We start from the raw sequence: 20,996 nt of genomic DNA on the forward strand, positions 1-20,996 counted from the left end.
CATTAAGGCAGCTCTGTTACTCTTGAATTTTCCTTTTTTTTAATTGAATGACTATGACCTAGTATTGCCATCTTGCAGTCCCAGTACAGCAAGGAAAGAGCAATACAAGTTCATGTGCTGACAAGGAGCATGGTGCTTCTCTGCTCTTGACAGTGATAGTCTTCGGGGGGCTCAGAGGAAGTGTATTGAATGATGCTGGACATTAGACTGAGGACATCTAGTTGTGGAAAAGAAGTATTGCAAGGGGCAGCTCTGGACTGAAGGTCAATATAGACAAAAGCTGATTTTAATTATTTCTTTTAACAGACTATTCATTTTTATCTTGTTATTTTTGTCTGAAGTTCTGAAACTGTATGGCTGTAGGATAACAATAGAAATGACAGCACATATATTAGAATGACTGTATGTACTGTATCAGGAAAATTGTAGGCTACTGTTATATCCTCTGAATGAAAGTGCTTATTGAGGTCAAGCTGGCAAAGAACAGAACAAGCTTATACAATGTCATTTCTACAGAATTAAACTTGTTCATGAGAACTGAACCACTTAGCATAATTTATCTCCCACAACCTTTTATGTTTCCACTGAGAAAAGTGAGCTGTTATTTAAACCACTGTGCTCTTAGCAACAGTTAACAGTACTTGTAGATATGTGTAATTTGGCAGCAGATTTGAATACTTTTACTATTTACATTTTTGATTCCACTAAAAACTGATAATGAAGCTTTGAAATGTATATAGACAGCACAAGCTATCTGCTCAGGCTTTTTCCTCCAGAAATTGCTGTATTTTAACAGTCCACTACACTCCCCTTTGCTGGTATTCTTGTGATCTGGAAATCTTTTTTTGCTAACCTTCTAATCCTGGGCAGGACAGTTCCTGCATGGAGTTTGCATGTACCTCAGGGGCGGACTAACAACTCATGGGGCCCACGGGCAATAGGGGATTATGGGGCCCCTGTGTCCTTGCCCAAACTTAAAAAAGCCTATGAAAAAGGTACCAGGGGCATCTCATGGGGCCCCCTACTGACCCCGAGCCCTCGGGCAGTGACCGAGTTTCTAAATGGTCAGTCCTCCCCTGATGTACCCCCTGTGTCTTTGACATGCTGGTAGGCTAATTAGCAGGTATGCATGTAGAGGGGGACCTTTTACTGTAAGCTCCTTAAGAGCAGGGACTAATGTGGATGTATAGTATGTAAATTGCAGTGCAAGCTGTTGGCACTATATAAAAACCTGTTATATAAAAATAACACACCACTGGAAACCTGGTATATCGATTACTGTTGTATGCGGATTGAAGCTAGTAATCAGATTCAGCAGTGCCTTGGATGTTTGAATCCGACCAGTGATACAACAAAAGGGGGTATCGAATGTTTAGAAAAGACAGCACATATATGTGTCAAGCTCTGCACCCGAGTCAAAAATGCTGCAGCATCAGCATGTGAACAGCTGTTTTTTTACAGTAGAAGTGGGTGGCAGGGGGGTTAGTACATCTGCGACTCAGCTGTCTGTTTTTAGGATCCAACCGGCCGCTTGTCAGAAAGAGGCCTTCTTCAATGGCCCCCCAAAAAATTAAAAATCAGCAGCTACAAATACTGTAGCTAGTGACTTCTAATATAAGGAAACTTACCTGTCCAGGGATCCAGCGCTGTCCTCACCTGGCCAGTTTCTTCACTGGTCCTCGGTTGTGAGTCCTAGTACCTCCACATCTGTCTTCCTTCTGCGCTCTCATGAGCTGAGCTGCGCACAAGGAATGATCCAACAGCAAATGTTCCGGAAAGCAATGGAAAAAGAGGGGGGTGGACTGAACTTCTGCTCAGACCGCGTAGCGGAAGTGGGAGTCGGTACCTGTCAAAACTAGATACCCGTGCCCCAAAATAAAATAAATGTGTCCAAGGTGTTAGAGGAGGGGGGGAGGAGGCAGAAAAATGGAACTTCCCATTTTGGAAGTGGGGAAGTTCCGCTTTAAAGAACTAAAAGAAAAAGAAGTTTGTTAAATCCCCCAGAGGATCCTGTGCATAACACACCTGGCCTCTTCTTAAACTGTTGCTGAATCAGAAAGGTAGTCCCACGCACCTGTCTAGCTATCCAATAACACTGATTTAGAGGCGATGGAGTTCTGAGTGACAGCTCAGAAGGAGAGGGGGCATGGCAGTCAGAGAAACTCTTCCCCCCAAGCTGTCAGACAGAACATCATTCTGCTGCGCAGTGCTGTCTCTTCATATCTCCTGTTTAATTTACACAGAATCCAGGTCTACCCCCCTCCTCTATCACACAATCTAATTAGGGCTCAAAGTGAGTGGAAACTGTCAGCTTGTGTTGTGAATGACTGCAGCTGCAGAAAAGTGCTTTCATTCATAAAAACAAGCTAACAACTACACAAGCCAGGTACTAGCTAGTGTTTTTGCAAATGAAAGCGCACTTCTCCAGCTGCAAACAGCATAGGCAAAAGAATTACACTAATACCTAGTTAAAACAACAAAAACATTTAAAGCCTAAAATACCTTTAAAGGATAAGTACACGTTTGGGAACATGCTTCATGTTCCACCTGTTTTAGGGTGGAATATGTAACATGTTCCTGATCCTGTAGCTGCCACCCGCTGTTCCCCTCTCCCTATGACAGAAGTACGGGGAGAACATCCCTGTACTGGCTGTCACTTTTCAAAAACAGCAAGGCCTGTGCGGGGCTCCTCTGTGAATGAATTGACTACAGGTCCCAACAGCCTTAGTGGCTGTCGGCTTGTAGTCCTCAATGAACTACCATGGCACTGTGAGCGCTGTGGTAGTTCATAGATTCTTCCTGTCAGAAATGTACGGGATGTACGAGCAAGCAGATACATTGACAGTTTGCAGGAGATCTACATGGCATCAGCGATCTGCTGATCGCTAGTGCAATTCTTTATAGGCTCCTAACACAAAAAAATTATAAATTCACATTTTGTTTACCAACAAAACAATGTGCATGTATTATTTTTTATGTAAAGGTGAACTTTTCCTTTAATGGGGACATATTCTATGTGTACAAGGACCACTGGTAAATTTAACAAACTTTTTTTTTTTTTGTACCTGGTCATAGTTTTAGTAGCATTTCTGACACAGGTGTGTTTGCTGGAGAACACTAACATTTCACTAAAAGGTTTCAATTGTTACCTAGAATTGCTCTTTAAAACAAGAAGAAACTGTGAAAATAAGAACATATACAATATCCTAATATTTCCCAATACCGCTTCTGCAAAACTAGAGCAACTCCAGAAATGTAGCAAAAAAAAATGAAATATACACGTTTTCCTGAGTTAAATAATATCTCATACGTGCATTTTATGAAATGTACAGCAGCAATAGATGGTTGAAAATTTAAAGTATTTAAAAGTATCTTTTTATGCTACTTTATAGTAAATAATTTTTATATACATTGTTACAGAAACATTAATGGATGGTTCACACCAGACCCTGCAAGGCGTGTTTGTTTTTGACAGCCCATTCATTTCAACAGGCTTACAAATGTGCAGTAACATGCAAAAAGTATGGCAGGCACAACTTTTAAAACTCACTGCACCAAACCACATGGTACTACTGTACCTTGGGGTATTTACTAAAATTGGAGAGTGCAAAATCTGGTGCAACTCTGCATAGAAACCAATCAGCTTCCAGGTTTTTATGCCAAAGCTTAACTAGTAGCCGACCGCAGATAGCCGAATGATGGCTGCACTGCGGCCGGCCAGTTCTGGGTGGACGTCATATGACGTCCTCCCAGAACGCGCTCTCCTGCGCGCCCCAGTGGGCGCGCACCCGGCGATCTCCGTGATCGCTGTGTCCTACGGACACAGCTGATCACGTGATGTGGTAAAAGGCCAATCACAGCGGCCTTTTACCACGTGATCAGCGGTGTCCAATGACACGCTGATCAGAGGAAAATGCAAGTGCCGGTTCTCGGCTGCACTTTCCTCACGCTGTCAGATCGTGAGGAAAGTACTGCCGAGAACCGGCAGTTGTCAGAGCGGGGATCGGCACCGATCATCAGGGCACTGATGATCAGTGCCCTGATGATCGGTGCCCAGCAGTGCCGCCCGCAAGTTCCGCCCACCTGTGCCCAGCAGTGCACCCACTAGCTCCGCCCACCTGTGCCCAGCAGTGCACCCACCTGTGCCCAGCAGTGCACCCACCTGTGCCACTCTGCAGTGCCAACTACCTGTGCCCAAAAGTGCCACCTACCTGTGCCCAGCAGTGCCACCCACCTGTGCCCACCAGTACCACCCACCTGTGCCCACCCACCAGTGCTGCCCACCAGTGCTGCCAGTCAGTGCCACCAGTCAGTGCCCAGGGGTTGTGCCAGTCAGTGCCGCCAGTCAGTGCCCAGCAGTGATGCCAGTCAGTGCCGTCTATCAGTACCCATCATCATTGTCACCTATCAGTGCCGCCTATCAGTGCTGCATATTAGTGCCGCCTATCCGTGACACCTCATTAGTGCTGTCTATCAGTGCCGCCTATTCGTGCCACCTCATTAGTACTGCCTATCAGTGCCCTTTAGTGCTGCCTATCAGTGCCCAACAGTGCCGCCTATCAGTGCCCATCAGTGCTGCCTCATCAACGCACATCAGTGAAGGAGAAAAAATACCTGTTTGAAAAATTTTATAATAGAAACAAAGAAACTTCTTTTTTTTTTTCAAAATTTTTACATTTTTTTTATTTTTAGCGCAAAAAGTAAAGTGCCCAGTGGCGATCAAATACCACCAAAAGAAAGCTCTATTTGTGAGAAAAAAATGATCAAAATTTCATATGGGTACAATGTTGCATGACCGCGCAATTGTCAATCAAAGTGCGGCAGCGCTGAAAGCTGAAAATTGGCCTGGTAAGGAAGGGGGTATAAGTGCCTGGTAGGCAAGTGGTTAATTGAACAAGCTGACGTTAGAAGCTGATTGGCTATCATGCAGAGCTGCACCAGATTCTGAGTGCACCAGTTTTAGTAATCTACCCCCATGTGTTCTGGTGGCTGCACTGCACCCATGGTTATTAGATGTGTTTAGGGTTTCATTTACCAATTAAAAGCACATCCATGTTCCCATGCGGTGCAGCAAACGCACACGGAAACGTGAGTTTCCTGCTCCACAGTTGGTGTGAATGGGCTGTCGGACTAAACTTGATACACGGCAGTGACAGTTGACTTTTTGATGAACAGCACATGCAAAAATGCTGAATGTCAAGTTACATGTCATCCACAGCACTTTGTTTAGAGTTAGACAAGTGGGGTAAATTATTTTTATAGTTTACTTTTCTTTACTATTATCACTAGTTGCTTTGCAATAGTGTGTATTTGCTACTTGTTATAATCAAGCAATATATAAATAGTCCATGACAGTAAACAGTGAGCCTGACTAGTGATCATATCTAAAGGAATGTTAGAGATACCTTCTTTGGTATAGCTTCTGTGTGCAGATGGCCCCAGGTCAGCAGATAAGTTTATCAGAAATTAAACAAAAATTCACTGACAGAAAGAAAAGGTTGCTTTTTCGGCAAGCTGTGAGATCAGCTGGCCCCCAAAATAAGTAACAACTTAACATAGGATATCTGATCAATCAAAAATCACACCCATGGTAAAGATTTTCTTCACCCCCACATGCACATCCCACTACTCCTTGGAAGCTGGGTGATCTCTCCATTACTGCCTACCAGATATAGGATTATCTGATGGAAAATTACAAGTCACCTGATGTCACTGTACTGATAATAAAGTCACAGCTTGCAAAACACAGCTCATAAATCAGCAGCTTATTGAGATTAGTTCCTATCACTATGAAACTGCAGAATAGTCTGTCAAACATTTTCATATGTAGTTGTTTTTTTTTTTTTAAAAAGTCTGCTTAGCCATGACAAAATTGTGGGCTAATGGTGTAGAGAATCCACGATCTCTCTAGTGCTGTAACATACATACGCTGTGATCATTAGCTTCAGTTTCATCTTACAGTTCAGAGTTTTCTTTTACCAAAGGATTTTATTAAAAACAAGCCTGAAGCTCCAGGTGAAACATATTACATTAAATCGGAATGCATGTAGACATCAAAAGATGAAGTACCATAACCAGAAATATACAGTGGATGATCACTGCAACAGAAAGCGCAAAGTTAAAATGACGAGAACAATTCTTTAACCGTAAGGAACATTCACAAGGGGTACGTCTCTGAGTAGTTGCTAAGAAGAGAGAGATGAGGATGAAAGGAGATGAGAGGAGATGAGGATGAAAGGAGATGAGGAGAGGAGAAGAGAAGAAAAGGGGGAGAAGTGAAGTGCATGTAAAAGAGGAAAAAGGGAAGGTTGACAAGGATGGCTAGTGGAGGCCTCTTAATAGAAAAGAGAATAGGGCTTAACCACTAGCCTACCGGGCACTTATACCCCCTTCCTGCCCAGGACAATTTCCAGCTTTCAGCGCTGTCACACTTTGAATGACAATTGTGCGGTCATGCAACACTGTACCCATATGAAATTTTTATCATTTTTTGGCGACAGATAGAGCTTTATTTTGGTGGTATTTAATCACCTCTGGGTTTTTTATTTTTTCTTAAACAAACCAAAAATCACTGAACATTTTGAAAAACAAATGTTTTTTCTTACTTTTGTTATAAAATGTTGTAAACAAGTGATTTTTCTCCTTCACTGATGTGCGCTAATGAGGCTGCAGTGATCGGCACTGATAGGCTGCACTGATGGGCACTGATAGGTGGCACTGATGGGCACTGATGAGGAGGCACTGGTAGGTGGCACTGATGGGCATTGACAGGCATCACTGATGGGCACTGAAAGGCAGCACTGATATATGACACTGATAGGCAACACTGATGGACACTGATAGGCGGCACTGATGCACACTGATAGGCGGCACTGATAGTTGGCACTGACTGGCACTGATAGGTAGCACTGATAGGTGGCACTGATTGGCAGCACTGACTGGCAGTGGTGGGTGACACTGAAAGGCAGCTCAGATGGGCACTGATATGTGGCATTGATGTGCACTGGTAGGCACTGATATGTGGCACTGATCGGCACTGGCAGGTGGCATGGATAAGCACTGAGCTGGCACTGATGGACACTGACAGGTGGCACTGCTGGGGCTACACTGATCATCAGGGCACACTAATCATCAGTGCCCTGATGATTAGTGTACATGTACCCTTTGAGGAATGCCGATTACCAGCTTTCCTCTCGAGCTGTCAGCGTGACAGCTCGTGAGGAGAGAAATGCCGATAACCGGCATTTCCCTGTTTATATGCGATCAGCTGTGATTGGACACGGCTGATCATATGACTGAGCCGACATCTTTGGCTCTTTCCATGGATCGGTGATCCACTGTGTCCAAGGGACACAGCGCACTGCCAATTGCCACGCTGCGCACTCCCAGAGCCGCGCATGCACGGTGAGAATGGGAGGACGTCATATGATGTCCTCCCAGAACAAGAGAACCACCTTGCACCCGTCATTGGACTATATGGAGGGCGGGAGGCGGTTAACTAAGGCTTTGGGGCATGCTTTAGAGCTTCAAAGTTGAAGAAGGCAAGATGACTGCTGTGAAGAAGGGGCATATTTAAAGTTTATTAAATGTAGAACCCTGCAGTCACTATGTCTGGTCTCCCACAGTACCCAGAACAAGAAAATACAATTATTTTGGTAAATATAAACTGCTAAATAATACCTTTTCTTATCAGCAATATACTGTATAGCAGTCTTGTGACTTCTATCACTGTCCAGCAGAGCACTGGTTAAAGCTTGTAGGGTGAATTTTCATTCTCCCCTGATTGTCCTATGACCCCTGACACTCTCTCTGGACAGCACTGATTGGCCATGTGCTGATCACATGCACTCTCCCAAGAAAAAAAAAAAACTCTTTAGCAATACACACCAAACTGAGCATGTGCAGCTTGCCCCCAATGCTCTGTTGTATCAGCAGATGGATTGAGGACAGTAGAGGAAGGGGAAGATCAGAGAAGACAGGATCAAATACCCTTTTTACACAATGCAGAGGATTAACCCCTTAGGTTCCACAGTGAGTATAACAAGCATGTTTTACTACATATATAGACTGATTTTACTGTTATGGGTTTAGTAACACTTAGTAAGCTTTTATGTGACTTTTGAATTCTGAGAAAATTAACCACTTTACAACCACGCTATAGCCGAATAACAGCTACAGTGTGGTTGTCCAGTTCTGGGAGGGCATCACCCAGCACTGTCAGTGATTGCTGTGTCCTATGGATACAGCTGATCACATGACTAGGTAAAAAGCCAATCACAGTGGCCTCTTACCACGTGACCAGCTGGGTCCAATGACACAGCAGATCACAAAGTAAATACAGTTGCTGGTTATCGGCAGCACTTTTGTCACAGTGTGAGGAAAGTACTGCAGATAACCAGCAAATGTCATAGGACACCTGCACTGATAATCAGAGCATTGATAATCAGAGCACTGATGATCAGTGCCCTGATCATCAGTGCCACCCAACAGTGTCCAGCAGTGCCACCCACCATTGCCCAGCAGTGTTACTCATCAGTACCCAGCAGTGCCACCCACCAGTGCCCAGCAGTGCCTCCCATCAGTGCTGCCCAGCAGTTGCGCCCATCAGTGCCGCCAGTCAGTGCCGCCAATCAGTGCCTCCTGTCAGTGCCCATCATTGCAGAATATCAGTGCAGTATAATCAGTGCCTCCTCATCAATGCCCACCAGTGCCACCTCATCAGTGCAGCCTATCTGTGCCACCTTATCAGTGCTGCCTATCAATGCCCATCAGTGCTGCCTATCAGTGCAGCCTCATCAATGCACATCAGTAAAGAAGAAAAATTACCTGTTTGCAAAATATTCTAATAAAAAAAAGAAAAAGTTATTTTTTTTAAATTTTTTGCTCTTTTTTTGTTGATCGTGCAAAAAAATAAAAACCCAGTGGTGATTAAATACCACCAAAAGAAAGCTCTATATGCGCAAAAAAAAAGATAACAATTTTATATGGATACAATGTTGCATGACCGTGCAATTGTCATTCACAATGCAACAGCACTGAAAGCTGACAATTGGCCTGGGCATGAAGGGGGTAAAAGTGCCCGGTGGGCAAGTAGTTAAGGGATGGGGATTTCTATGTCTGGGGAACAGTTTGCTTGGTGGCTAAAAATATGTGTTATAAGTGTCTGACGAGGGATGTTATCAATAGGTTTTTGAAAGAGAGCCTCCCAAGGGTCCTTATGAAAGTTGCTTAGCAGAATTGAGTTGATTATGGTATAGACCCTTATCTGCAAATGACGAACTACACTTCAGAATTTTCCGCAACTTTTACCCTCTGCATAGATTTCTGTCCAGCACTTTTGTTTGATAGATCACTACTTTGAATAGTGACTAATGGGCTTGGATTTAAATGCTTCTGATTACAATTCTTTCAAACCATTTTGCTGAGCATCTGCTTCGAGTATTTAGCAATTTAAATCTGTCCAGCAAACAAGCACAATGTTGCTTGTTAAAGGAGACCTAGTGTCAGTAATATTTTTACATATTAAAGGCTTGCATGCCAAGCAGTGTGCAAGTGTGACATGTATATGTATACTTTACCTCTGACATAGATAACTGGACTCCAACTTACAATGTTGTCATCTTTCTTCCTCCCAAGAGGGTCAGAGCCATCTTTGTTCTGCACCATCCTTAGTAAGCATCTACTTCCTTGGCTTAGATGCCGGTACAATCCCCATGCCTGTATAGTTGTCTTTACGTACTTGGCTGTAGGTACAAATCTATTATAAGGATCAGCCCCCATGTGCTGCCTCTCACCTTGTTATAATGTACAGTCTGAGTGAATGAGGAATAAAGGAGGAGACTGAGTATTGCTTTCCTCCTGTCTGCTGCAAATTGATGATGTAATTATCCTGTTTGTGCATTTCATACCTTGTGAAGGCCCCCATTGCTTACTATTCTGCAGAGTTAGCTGTCTGGCCAAATTTAAGTCAATGATCCAGAAAAAGTATGGAAGTAAAAAGATCTGACTATACTCTACGGCTAAGTTTAAACTTGCGTCTACACAGCCACGCCTTTGAAGAGCAAACCATGTTTGGACCGCTTTTCAGTGGTGTTTGGCAAGTGATGAGGAGGCAATACGACTCCTCTTCATTGCTTGATTTAACTCTGTAAATGCCCTCAACCACAAAATGACACAAACGTGTGTTGCATACAGTTGTGGGACACTTGTGGTGTGTCCCCATTCATTTTAAGGGGGACTGATAGTTTTTACTGCAGATGCAAAGAAATGCATATCAACAGCAGCATGTGAACATCCCTGTCCGCCATCATTGCAGCTTGTTGGGGGTGCGCTAAAAAGTATCTCCATTTTTTAAAGCAGTATTAAACCCAAAGACAAACATTAATTATACTGCAGCTTAATATTTCTTAATTTTCTTTTTTTTGAAGAATTTCTTTCTTTTTTTCATTTTATGATCTGAGCAGTGAGTCTGTTGTTTTTATTTATTATTTATTTCAGATACTTATATAGTGCTGTGAATTTACACAGCGCTTTACATGGTGGTGTATTTAGGTTTCATGCTGCCCTAGGCAACACAAAAATTGACTCCCCCTTCCCCCGTGGAGAGACCCTGTCACTGACCAACACCCCTCCCTCCCCCACGAAGAGAGCCTGGCATTGACCAACAACACCCCAGTCCCCCACCCTAGAGAGCCTTGCACTACCAACGCCCCCCATACACTGACAACCCCCCCACCCCCACCCGGCGAGACACTCACCTTCACAGCTCCGGACATCTCCTGGAACAAGATTCAAGCTCTGCATACACCATCAAGCAGCCCGCAGCCTCTCTCAGATCCCACCTGGTCCCCATGCTGTGTATGTCCCTTCTTTTGGGGGGCGGTGCTGCCCCCCTAAAAAATGCTAATGCCCCCCCCCGAAAAATGCCACCCTAGGCAAATGCCTTGTTTGCCTTGTGGTAAATATGCCCCTGGCTTTACATATATATTGCACATTCACATCAGTCCCTAACCCTCAAGGAGTGTACAATCTAAGGTCCCTAACTCACATTCATACATACACATACTAGGGCCAATTTAGACAGGAAGCAATTAACCTACCAGCATGTCTTTGGAGTGTGGGAGGAAACCAGAGTACCCAGAGGAAACCCACGCAGGCACAGGGAGAACATGCAAACTGCAGGCAAGTGGTGCCATAGTTGGGATTCAAACCAACGACCCTAGTACTGCCGGGCGGAAGGGCTAACCATTTAGCCACTGTGCTGCCCAACAAAATAACAAGCTCTTTTCCAAATGTATTAATTTACAGGGATGATACAAACCATTGAACACTGACAGGGGTGCTTATAATGATGTTTTTATTTATTCATACAAAAACATTGTCCCCAAAAAAACAAAAACAGTTTGCTGTGACGAATTATAAACTGTGAGCTGGAATTTGACTTAAATTTGTTAGTGTATTTAAATCTGTACATCTAACACTATCCTTCCCCTAGAATGACAATGATGCTGTCTGCTGTCCCTCTGTGCTCATTCATCCAGAGTGGGGGCACTAATATAGGAAGTGTGCTACTGGCCAGATCACCAGGTAAAAATAAAGGAAAAAGCATAAATAAGAAAATGAATGCAGTCACCACACCGAACAATTGGTAAGAAATATATGTTTGAGGTGATTATAGCCGTATTAGTGCACTTGCGACAGAACCAATTGAGTACTGTCCGTGATACTTTTTTTATTTGCACTAGCATACAATTTTGAGGACAAGCTTTCAGGGAGTGTCCCCTTCTTCAAGATCCAGGACCTTGAAGAAGGGGTCATACCCCGAAAGCTTATCCTCAAAATTGTATGCTAGTGCAAATAAAAAAAGTATCATGGACAGTACTCAATTGGTTCTGTAAGAAATATATAACATTTTTGGTTTTGCGTTAAATACAACTTTAACACCCCCAACCACGAGCCTAAACAAGCCCTAACTTTCCAGAGTATACGTTTTCGTGTCTGTGACAGCACTAAAGATAGAGGGTCACTGTATTAGCCAGGGAGAGAGATGTAGTGTTTTTTAGGAGAAGATGTCAACACGGTCAGCCCCTGTATTACTATTTGTAACGGCAAAGTGTTTTTTCATATACAGTTGTGTATTACAATATATTATAAATGTATCTGTGCAAACAGCATGTTTTATTTTGTCTGCTAAGGCTCCATGTACACGGGACATTTGGAAAACACTTCTGAATGATGGAAACTGACTGCTGGAAAACGTAGGTTAAAAAACGTCTGTTTAGCCGCGTTTGCATACCGCGTTTATGAGCGTTTGCGTTTAGAAGCGTTTTTTAAAGATAACTTCAGGAGACCTTCCAAAATGCCCAGAATGCACTGAAAAACAGTAAAAAATTAACTATTTCAGACATTTTGAGAGAAATAGAGAGAGCAGAAGCAGAAAGCAGTATTTGTGAGCTGTTTTTTTTTTGTGGTGTTTGGATGTGTTCCAGCTCATTTCTGTGCAGAAAATATTGCAGCAGTGTCTAACATATTTTCTTTCATGCGAAACCTCAAAGTATGGTGTACCAGGTCCATTTGAGCACTGGGAAAACGCTTTGCATGCATTTTTCTGGCAGCATCTGGAAATGGAAGAGTTAAAAAAAATTTCCAAACACGGTTAGCCGCGTTTACACGTGTTTGGCGTTTGAAACACTGATAAAATCTACTCCTGAACGCAAGTTTGGTGCGTTCAAAAAAACGACTGTAAACTCAACTACCTGTAAACGACTGTAAACGACTATGTGTACATGGACACATAGGAAAACATTAGGGAGAGTTCAGGGGCTGCGGAAAAAAATGCAGAAAAGCTCCTAAATGTGAGTTTATCAGTTGCAGTGTGCATGGAGCCTAAAAAGGATGCCACTTCAAGGGTAGCATATATATTAAAAAAATATAATTTGGAAATATTGGGGGTTTAGAACTAGTTTAAAAATGCAAAACAAATAAAAAGTATGACTATTGCTAACATGGGATCTACAATCACCCAGCAAGGTAAAGGGTATAAATCATTATAAATAAAAATTGTAGTAATTATTTATGATGTATTATAGGACAAGCTTTTGATTAAACCTATTTTTAGAAAAAGTTTGTTGACAATGTCTCTGCATGAAGACACTTAGTATATTAATATTGTACATCCAACACTAAAACTCAGCCGGCTCATGGAAGGGGTTGTTGCACCACCTAGTGTCCAGCAAGTCCACTGACTAGACATGAAGGGAAATGATAGATTATTTTAAAAAGTCTGTATAACCATTTTTGGTGGAAAACCCAGGAGAGAATAGGATGTTAACAGAATGCCCCCATTTCCCCCTGAAAAAAGAATGAGTATTCATGCTAGTAAATGTTTTGCTAGCCAATATCAAATGATAAAGAAGAGCTTATTCAACAGAGAAGCAAGATATTGCAGTTTAGCAAGTATAACGCTGGCCATACAACATATTTAAATACTCCTTTTAGAACTTCTAAAATCTGGGTTCTTATGCCTGGCAAGATAAATCATCTTCTCAATAGTTACAACAATGGCAGAGGAAATTATTGGGTCCAGACTGGTATACTGTATGTGGGGATCATAACTAACGTAAGCAATTTCTGCCCTTGGGCTAAAAATTTAATAAATGAAATAGTTTTGCATACAGAAGTGTTTAAATAAGCATTCTGAACAACATGATTGATGCTGGAATAACATTGTGGGTCATGTTTTAAATGAAAGGACTTGTCAAAAAGTGTGTGTGTGTGTGTGTGTGTGTGTGTGTTGATTTACCAGACTTTTTTTGTGAATGAGTAAGGGTACTATGATCGTTCGTTGATCGTTCAGGAGGTATTTGTCAGCTCCCTTATTTTTAAGGGTACTTCCTAATTCTTATAATCTCCCCACCACCAGACTCTCACAACCACTGGCCAATGTTGTAAGGAAGAGGCCCTTGTCCTCACCATCATGGGGACAAGATGCTTTGCCAGAGGGTCCCCCCTAGCCCATACCCATGTTGAGGGCATATGGCCTGGTATGGTTCATGGAGAAGGGGTGTGCATGTTCATCACTCAAATTTCCTGACCAGACAAGGCATATCCTCATCAACATGGGGACAAGATGCTTTGCCAGGGGGTCCCCCCTAGCCCATACCCATGTTGAGGGCATGTGGCCTGGTATGGTTCATGGAGAAGGGGTGTGCACATTCATCACTCAACTTTCCTGACCAGCCAAGGCATATCCTCAGATTAGGATCTGGTATGGATTTTGAGGGGGGACCTCATGCTCTTTTTTTTCTTGATTTTTGTGTGAGGTTCTCCCTAAAAATGCATATCAGACTCGAAAAATCTATTATGTAATTCGGGGAGGATCCCATGTTGGTTTTTATGAGGTCCCCCTTAAAATCAATACCAGAACTAAAAGGGCATGGCATAAATTCTGGGGGGGGGCTTGAAACTGTTTTTTTTTTATACACTATCCCAGCTGTTTGTCCCCAGCTCACAGCTGAATATGTCAACTAGGGAATGAATCCCTCATTTTTAGGAAGCCAGCAGGTGCTAACATTCAAAAGAACGCTTTCACATTTGGCAGTGGTAATAATACCACTGCTAAATGTTTAACTTCACACTGCAGCTGAAGGTTCGTTTGGCTGAACACCCTTTCATTCTGCAGTTCGCACTGGATTTTCCATAGAGTTTACACATGATCGAAGGGATGGTGTGCCTAAAAGATGGGAGAACCACTGAGGAGCATGTAGAGCACCTGGAGAAGGTCCTGAAGAGACTTTATGATAAGGGGTTGAAGTTGTCCCTACAGAAGTGACAGTTCTGCAAACCTTCTGTCACTTATCTCAGGCACGTTGTCTCACGGGAGGGATTGGCCACTGACCGTAAGAAACTGGGAGCTGTTACCTTCTGGTCAAGACTTACCAATGTGAATGAGCTCAGGTCATTCCTCAGGTTCTGCTTCTATTAACGGAGGATCATGGAGGGATTTACCAGGATTCCCGACCCCTCAATGAATTACTGAAGAGTCAGGAAGATGACACTGTGCCCTCGTATTATTTCTATTGCTGGTCGAATGTTCTTAGCCTACAGTATTAGGCTATTTTCTCTTTGTGAATGTTAACTCTCATGGTTGAATGCTCTTAAAAATATTTTTATTTTAGGATCGAATGTTTCCTTTTTGCCTTTTGCACACAATGGCAACAAGAAAAATATTACACACATCTTACAAAAAATACGGTATTATTATTTTTTTTATAAATAGGCCGGTATGTTTTCCATTAAAGTATAGTTCCCAATGTTTTCTCATTTGTAAAGCAGAAAAATGAAGAGCTAACATATTTTTACTTAAATTATTATTCAAACAGAGAATAGATACCTGAACATCATTCCAATGTAAATGCTCATACATTTACAAAAACTATTTGTTTTTTTTAAATATTTTTTAAAATAATGCAAGCAGTGTAAGTACCTGAATTTGACTTGATATCAGCCTCTCGTACAGCCCTCAAATTCTCTCTGCCCCCTGCCAAGCAAGTGTTCTAGTGTCCCTATATGCATCTGTGCACACTGTGCATGACCCATTGCAAACACTGAAACACTGCTTTAGAGTATACCATTCCTACTGTGAGGAAGCCTTAACTGTAACAAAGCAAGTACAGCATACTAAATGTAGATGGGCACTCACAGGACTAGACAGGAGAAACACTGTAAACATGCTCATTTTTCTTGTGTATGTATACGTATATGTAGTGTTTTTTGTATAATTTTATGGTAGTATTGAAGTTAAAGTCTTTATAAAATGTCTGCTGGGAAAATATGAATTTAAATAAAAAATAGTTATTAAAAACATGCTAATTTAAGTATTGTAAAAATCTGGTGAATACTTTGTAGAGGAATGTCTTAAATTCATGGGTTTAATAGTCACCAAAGGCAGTAACCTATATAGAGAAACTTTCTTTTTAAAAAGTACATCAGGGAAAGATGCATGCACTCTATAGTATTTAGTTTACAAAGCTGAAGTCTTTATAAATGGAATAAAACAAAAAGCATTCATTAAATGGGGTAAAACAGACAAATTCTTTCAGTTGTGACTATACAAAATAAGTGACACCATAATAATAGACAGCATCTGTAAATTTTTACTTTTCCATCAAGAGATAGACTTCACTTCAAGTTTTTGATCAGTAAAGCATGGTACCATGCCCCCCAGCTAGTTCATGAATGTGTAAATGTGTCAATGATTTCCAGATTTCATATGAAGAAGCATTATGTTCTTAATCAGTGCTTCCGGCCTTCATACACATGAAAAAAATTAAACAAATGTGCCTTTCAAGGTACCTTTGATGTGTGTTCAGCTGAGCCTAAAGCAATAGATGAACTAGCACTTACAAAATGGCTTCCTTTAATCCTGGTAATCCCTTTGATGACATAGACCATCATTAGTCAGATGTAGAAATGTTTTTAGAATACCTACAAGTAATCTGTTATAAGCACCTGTAGGGTGATCACCATAACCAAATCCACATGTGTGGGAAAAAAAACCTCATGTACAAAACAATAATATTTTTGTGCATACAGTAATTTACACCACAGCATTTGTCTTCAAAGAACATGTTAAATAATATATACTGAGAAACATATTTTTGGCTATAGAACAAACTTTAGGTTGATGTGCAATAACATTAAGACAAAGATACGTCTGTCTCTTTTTTAAATATAAAATTATTGATATCTAAAATTAATTGAAAAAACAACATTTTTGAATTTATTACAAAACTTGGACCATTGATTCTGAATTCTGTGTAAAGTCAGACTTTCCCTTTTTAAAGTCAGAGTTCCTTTTCATAAGCTGCAGCAAAGCACCAGTCTTACTATATTATTTATTTAGGGTTCCATTTCTAAAGCAGTGGTATGTCCTTACTGCAGCCATAACACTATTTAAATAGAAGATTTAAAAAAGATGCACATTTATAAAACATTGTGCAGTGTTTTACAAATCTGTATTATGATCCACTTGCTTTGGAAGTAGAACCTAAGCAGAGTGCTAATTTTGCAAAACAAAACAACAAATGCAACCTTAAAAATAGGCATGTTTTTTTTTTTTTATTGGAGCCTGCAAAGCATTGCAGCTTCGATTAGTGGATTGTGGTGCAATGCTCAGGCCACACTTCCAGCCGCAGGGCTGGAGGAAGTATCAGTGGACTGTAAGTGATGTCACCACACTTGTGCTCCACTGAGAACTACAAGTCCCTCTGCTGCAGAGGTAGATGGAACTTGTAGTTCCTTTATTTACAAAATCTTGTGAATGATGCATCTGCGGAGCCACACACAGCCACCTAGAATTAGGAAAATGGCAGGATCCGCTACAGAGAAGAATTTCCAGATCCTAGAAGCAGGGGAGGTCTGGAGGTGTGAAGCTGCAGACTGCAACATTTCAAGTTACACCCTAAAGATGGTCATAAAGAGGGACTCATCTCTTAAATGAATAAATTAAAATAAATTAAAATGAGATGAGTTATGTGACCGACCTCTCCTCTAATCATTTTCTCTGTTAAGCAGAGCGAACTCCATTGGACACTGCAAGCTCCAATCTACTACCTAAATTTGATGAACGTAATATTTGAATAGAGTGATCGAAGCAACACCCTGAAGTGTTAGAGTCCAAAAGAAGATTTTATTCCAAACGTATAATAGGTGCTACAGCCAATGAGTTTCAGGACCACACACTGTCCCCTTCATCAAAGCTTAAAATATATGGAATCAACAGGTATGGACTCAAAGCTGGTTTAAACAACAAAATGTAGTAAATGACTTGAAAACACTGTGTTGTCTACTGAATAGAGATATTTACTCTCCACAATAAACAGGCTCTTTAGTGTCAGCATTTTTTTGCAGAGCAGCATAATGTAGGAACATATAGTGCCTATAACAAGCAATATAACACACACAAGTGAACAGCAGAAATAAACGTGCTGTGGTCATAAAAAAAAAAAAAAAAGAAAGAAATCCTTTCAATCAAAAAGTAGGAAGAGGGCTAGATACAAAATGTGAGGAAAATGTGGTGGCAGAGGGAAAAAAAAGTTGGCATAGTGAAAAAATAAATATAATGGTGATGAGCTTCGGGTTTGGACCAAAAAAAAAATTCAGTTCAAACTTTTTTCGGTAAAATAAATGGGGTGTGCACCCACCCATCAAGCCAAACCTCTGGCTGCAGCAGCGTTACTTCTGCTGCTAAATGTGAAAGCTTCCACCTAGGTTGGTTGTCAGAAAACCAGCAGCTGCCATGACCTGTGAATCATGAATGATCAGTTACAAGATTCTTTCACAGATCGTGTTACAGGTAGTGTAATCAGTGAAAAAACATTTTTCAATAGAAAAGGAAGCAGGAGGGTGTGTGTCCTGAAGCTGTTAACCCCCACAGCGCCTTAAGTTCAGCTGTAAAATCAAGCTTGGCATGGGTTTTGGTGGGGACCCCACGACTTTTTTTTTTTTTTTACATGGGGGTTCCATAACAGACCCCCATTGAGGATAAGGGCCCTTGAATGAATTTTGGTTCATGGTTTTGTCATTCTTGCTGTAGTATGATGTACTAGAGCAGGGTATCTCAACCAGGGTTCCGGGAACTCTGGGGTTCCTCGAGAGGTTGCTAGAGGTTCCTTGAGCAATGATCAATTTCTGCTTCTCAGATAAGTTCCCACTGACACCATTGATCTTTTTAGCTATATGTAAAAGGGTAATTCTTCCAAATGACCACAAGTGTAAGGAACATTCTTCCCACTGACCTTTACACTAATGTATCATGAGTTGTAGATATAGTAATTTTTAGCAGGGGTTCCTTGAGACTGGAAAGTTATTTCAAAGGTTCCTCTGTGCTGAAAAGGTTGAGAAAGGCTGTACTAGACTAAAGGTGACATTTTACAAAGAAAGAAAACCATTGGCTGATAATTTACAACTTGGGGTGGTCCCCATGCTGTTTTCTACAAAGAAAAGTAGGCTGGCAGGGAAGTGTAATTTACCAGCAATTTAAATGGCATTTTTTTTTAAATAATCCCCGAGCGAGTTATTTAATGCAATTGGTTATTTTTAATGTTTAACTTTAAGACATATGAACATTTCTGCTTTTAAAATTGTTTTTACATTAGTACATGTCCCAGACCCCATGCAATTTGTTTGACAATCCCTTGCCAAGACATTTTTTTCCTTAATGCATTACCCGCATTAACGTAAAAAAAATGATCCACTACTTGTATCGCCCCCTCATCTCCCTGAATACTTACGAGTCCTATCTTGATCTATTAAACCTCAAAAATTAAATTCAACACACCAAAAAAAATTGTATTTTAGTGTAACCCCTAAACCATAGCCTAACTTGAAAATCTAACCCTGAACATAACCCATAAACTTAACCCTGAACCTAAACATAGCCCCTAGACTATTTTATTTATTTATTACAGGTACTTATATAGCTCCATCAATTTACGCAGTGCTTTACATATATATTGTACATTCACATCAGTGTCTAACCCTCAAGGGGCGTACAATCTAAGGTCCTTAACTCACATTCATACATACATGTACAAGGGCCAGTTTAGATAGGATCCAATTAACCTACCAGCATGTCTTTGGAGTGTGGGAAGAATCTGGGGTACCTGGAGGTAACCCACGCAGGCACAGGGAGAACATGCAAACTCCAGGCAGGTGGTGCCATGGCTTGGATTTGAACCAACAACCCTAGTACTGCCAGGCAGAAGTGCTAACCATTTAGCCACTGTGCTGCCCTAAACCATTAACTCAACTCTTAACCTAACCCAAAACCTAAATGTAAAACCTTAACCCCCACCCTCATCCTGAATTTACCTCTTTACCTAACCCTTGACCCAAACCCAGGGCCGTGGACAAGGGAATAAAACCAGTCCTCCTGTACAGGGCTTAGGTCAGCAGGGGGCCCAGGCAGCTGAGTGAATTGGATGTGGGCAGGGAGGGGGATTGGTAGGGTGGGCGGGGCAATTACTGGAACCAATCCCTTGTATGGCTCTCAGCTGAAAGCCAGCTTCTACTCCTCTCCCTCCCGCTGGCTTTCAGCTGCTGCAAAGAGAGCCATACAGGGGATCAGTTCCAACCCCCACACCCATCACCCTTCTGTGTATGCATTTCCCCCTGCTGCCCAGCCCTTCCCCCCCGCATGACCCCACCCCCACAGTGCTGCTGACTTCCCTCTTCTCCTTCCCACCGGCAGCTGCAAGCACACAATATGATCCCTCAGGGTGGAGAGTGGGGGAAGGGTCCAGTAAATATATAACATTTACAAGCCCCTTCGTTTCCTAACTGAACACAATCGGTGATAGGTACTGATCACTCGCTGTGTTCATTTATAACTGCAGCATAGTAAACAGTGTTTTTTTTGGGGGGGGAGGGGGGCCCTTACAGTTTGGCTGTATGGGGCCCTGTGGTTTCTCACAGCAGCCCTGCCCAAACCTTATCCATTACCTTAACCTTTAAGCTGGCCCTAACATCTAGAATAGAATAAAGGCTATTACTTATTAGTATGTGGTACCTCATTCTAATCTGGGAAGGCCATCCACAACAGAAAAGTACTAAAGGTATTACATCAGGCCTCTGCAATAACAGCATTTTTGATATGAGGTATGAAGTTCCCACCTTCCACCTCCCCCACAGCAGTCATATACAGTTATCTGTTCCAAAACAACCATGAATGTTATAATGGTCTCTTACCTCCCTTCCCCACAATAGTCATACATATGGTCACATATATTTAAATTTTTCACATCCAACCTAAACAAAAAGCCTTACAGTATATACAGTACTTAAGCTTAAGATTGGTATAGATGTGGTCAAATAAAAGCCTTTGCTAGACACACTGCTTACCCATTAGGCAACTTTATCGCCGATTCGTATAAATCTTTTCTATCAAACTAAACCTTTTTGTAAATGTCAATGTGAAAAGCTTTGTTTGCTTGCAA

At 41.7% G+C, this 20,996-nt stretch overlaps 1 protein-coding gene across 1 annotated transcript in view; it reads right to left on the reverse strand.

Annotated features, from left to right (window-relative positions):
• The window catches only part of SPATA6L (spermatogenesis associated 6 like), a 61,944-nt gene that overhangs the window by 25,665 nt on the left and 15,283 nt on the right, over positions 1-20,996 (reverse strand). The gene's annotated exons all lie outside the window — the stretch shown is intronic.

Source organism: Staurois parvus, unplaced genomic scaffold, assembly GCF_062004578.1.
Source record: "Staurois parvus isolate SC_StPar_1 unplaced genomic scaffold, SC_StPar_1.0 ptg000929l, whole genome shotgun sequence".
Classification (NCBI taxonomy): Eukaryota; Metazoa; Chordata; class Amphibia; order Anura; family Ranidae; genus Staurois; species Staurois parvus.